Here is a 3,918-nt window from a genome sequence, read left to right as displayed (position 1 = left end):
CCCAAGGTATATAGGAATAATATATACCTTGGTACAGCCCCAAACATATGACTGTTTTTTTCCTAATCGTCATAACTAAGATTGAAGAAGACTATCATCAAAAAAAATATATGATTTTGAAATATAAAACCTGAAAAAGTCCTCCTAATTTGAAAATTTCATTGGTAATTTTCGCATATATTTTCATTTCTATTCTTCTACAGTAATTTTTCTGTACTGACCTATATATTGCAGTGTAGTTCCAACATTATTATTATTATTATTATTATTATCATTATTATTATTATTATTATATATATTATTATCAAATGCTAAGCTACAACCCTAGTTGGAAAAGCAGGATGCTATAAGCCCAGGGGCCCCAAACAGGGAAAATAGCCCAGTGAGGAAAGGAAATAAGGAAAAATAAAATATTTTAAGAATAGTAACAATATCAAAAATACATACTTCCTATTTAAACTATAAAAAACTTCAACAAAACAAGAGGAAGAGAAACTAGATAGAACAGTGTGCCCGAGTGTACCCTCAACCAAAGAGAACTCTAACCCAAGGCAGTGGAAGACCACGGTACAGAGGCTATGGCACTACCCAAGATTAGAGAACGATGGTTTGATTTTGGCGTGTCCTTCTCCTAGAATAGCTGCTTACCATAGCTAAAGAGTCTCTTCTACCCTTGCAAAGAGGAAAGTGGCCACACTGAACAATTACAGTGCAGTAAGAAGAATTGTTTGGTAATCTCAGTGTTGTCAGGTGTATGAGGACAGAGGAGAATATGTAAAGAATAGGCCAGACTATTCGGTGTGTGAGTGTGTATAGGCAATAGGAAAATGAACCGTAACCCGAGAGAAGGATCCAATGTAGTACTATCTGGCCAGTCAAAAGACCCCAATAACTCTCTAGTGGTAGTATCTCAACGGGTGGCTTGTGCCCTGGCCAACCTACTACCTACTACGATGAAAGGAAACAGCAAAAGGATATGATATATTGGGTAATGTGCTTATGTTACATAGCAAATCGTGGCAAATACATTGCAACCTACACTACGTTTTTTTTTATGAGGCGCATTTGCAAGGACTCGCCGATGTGCCCTTTTAGCTCGGAAAAATTCCCTTATCACCGATTGGTTGGATAAAATAATTCTAACCAATCAGCTAGTAGGAAACTTTTCCGAGCTAAAAGGGCACCCCTGCGAGATCGTGCAAATGCATTCTAACCAATTATCTAGTAGGAAACTTTTCCGAGCTAAAAGGGAACCCCTTCGAGTCAGTGCAAATGCATTCTAACCAATCATCAAGAAGGAAATTTTTCGAGCTAAAAGGGCACCCCAGCGAGTTAGTGCAAATGCATTCTAACTAATCAGCTAGAAGGAAACTTTTCCGAGTTAAAATGTCACTCCTGAGAGTCAGTGCAAATGCGCCTTATTAAAAAGAATGACTATAGTAATGCACTTCTGCTAAAAATGTGTGTACATCCAATATGAATGTTTAAAAGCTCTACTAAGCTCAGAATTATGTCTGAGGCAAACTAAGAAACAAAGATTGCAATAATACAAGTTATAATACAAGTCCACGCAGGTTTTTAATGTCTCTCATGAATGAAAGACCGAAGGGAGAGTGATAATGCCCAGGGCCCCTCTCCACCAAAGCTAGGACCATGGAGGGCCAGACAATGGCTCTTGATGACTCCATAGATCTATAGGGTCCCCCTAACCATCCTTCCTTAGCTCACAGGAATGGTGAGATTGCAGGCACTGCAGGAAATGATCGAACTCAGTCAAGCAGATCACCAGGCTGGAACGTTTCCAATATTATTATTATTATTATTATTATTGTTGATGTTGTTGTTGTTGTTGTTGTTGTTGTTGTTATCATCATTATTATTTTACTACTACTACTACTACTACTACTAATACTACTACTACAATTATTATTATTATTATCCTTATTATTATTATTGTTGTTGTTGTTGTTGTTACCACTACTAATACTACAATTATTATTATTATTATTATTGTCATCATCATCATCATCATCATCATTATTATTATTATTATTATTATTATTATTATTATTACTATTATCATCATCATCATCATCATTATTATTATTATTATTATTATTATTATTATTATTATTACTAGCTAAGATACAACCCTAGCTGGAAAAGCAAGATGCTATAAACCCAAGGGCCCCAACAGGGAAAAATAGGCAGTTCTTGCAAATACCAATAACTGCTCGGGACACTGATCTATCCAAGTCTCTACTTCTAAGCGGGTGACTATTCTATTTCCTTATTCATTACCTATTCTTCCTTCAAAGACTAAAACACACGTACCATCTTGTCACAGTGGCATGAAGTACCTTTGAAGATAACGGCAGAAAAAAGGGGGAAAAGGTAGAAAGTGACCCCAATAACGGCAGAAAATGAAAAAAAGGTGATATTGGTAACATGAGCTTATACTTTTATTATTCTTTACGAAGATTGAGGAAGTATAACGCCTTTTCTTAAAGAAACAGTTTTAATACGTTCAGGGACTCTCTCTCTCTCTCTCTCTCTCTCTCTCTCTCTCTCTCTCTCTCTCTCTCTCTCTCTCTCTCTCTCATAGAAGGATATCTATAGTAATGCGATTCTCTTTACAGTAAAGTGTCCTGAAGAGGTTTTATCAACGTTTAGCCAATAATAATATTATTGTTATAATTTCTATCAGCTAAGCTACAACCCTAGTTGGAAAAGCAGGATGCTATAAGCCCAAGGGCTCCAACAGGGAAAATTAACCTAGTGAGGAAAGGAAATAAGGAAATAAATAAACTACTAGAGTAGTAATAAACAATTACAATAAAGTATCTTGAGAACAGTAACATTAAAAACGATAAAATAATAATAATAATAATAATAATAACAATAATAATAATTATAATAATAATAATAAACTTCCAAGTAATAAACATTTAAAATAATATATTTCAATAACAGTAACAACACTAAAACAGATCTTTTACATATAAACTATAAAATAATAACAAAAACAATAACAAAAATCTAATAATAATAATAATAATAATAATAATAAGTGTAATAATAATGATAATACCACAGATCATTGAGAAGAAGAAGAAGAAGAAGAAGAAGAATGTCCGTTATAGCTACGTCCTTGCCATTCCTCCTCCTCCTCCTCCTCCTCCTCCTCCTCCTCCTCCTCCTCCTCCTCCTCCTCCTCCTTCCTTCCTTCCTTCCTTCCTTCCTTCCTTCCTTCCTTCCTCCCTCCCTCCCTCCCTCCCTCCCTCCCTCCCTCCTCCTGGCTTCTGGACCCGTGACAATTTGGTGCTAATATACGTGAAGATGCCCCACTATCTACAACACCCAACATCAGATAGTAACATTCTCCGTAACCAAAGCTAAAAGGATACACTACCTTCTGTTTTATCTTTGCCGCTCTCCAAATAAAGAAATAAATAGTCTGAAGATAATAAGCACAGTTAATTGATTATATTTGACCTGGGAAGCAACGCTTTCTATAGATAAAAAGGTTATAGTTTTCCAAAGCGGATTCCTTTGGGTATAATTGGCTTTGTCTACGCTGGAATGAAGTCACCGGACCCAATCGAGATGAAGGAGAAGCCGAACATCTAGATCAGCTTCGCTGACGAATTGGTTTTCAAGGTTGGAAGACACACTTCGTCAGGGTGCATGACTGAGAGAGAGAGAGAGAGAGAGAGAGAGAGAGAGAGAGAGAGAGAGAGAGAGAGAGAGAGAGAGAGAGAGTTGTATGGATTTTGGATGTCTCGAAGACATTTTATTCCATCCGCGGACACTCGATTTGCTCTTTGGTAGAGCGATTTAGTTTAAGCATTTAGAGAGTTCTTATGATCTTGTCTAACTTATTCTTGAACTAGAGAGAGAGAGAGAGAGAGAGAGAGA

Source organism: Palaemon carinicauda, chromosome 1 (genome assembly GCF_036898095.1).
Source record: "Palaemon carinicauda isolate YSFRI2023 chromosome 1, ASM3689809v2, whole genome shotgun sequence".
Taxonomy (NCBI): domain Eukaryota; kingdom Metazoa; phylum Arthropoda; class Malacostraca; order Decapoda; family Palaemonidae; genus Palaemon; species Palaemon carinicauda.
The sequence above is the reverse complement of the archived record's forward strand: the minus strand, read 5'-3'. Positions refer to the sequence as shown.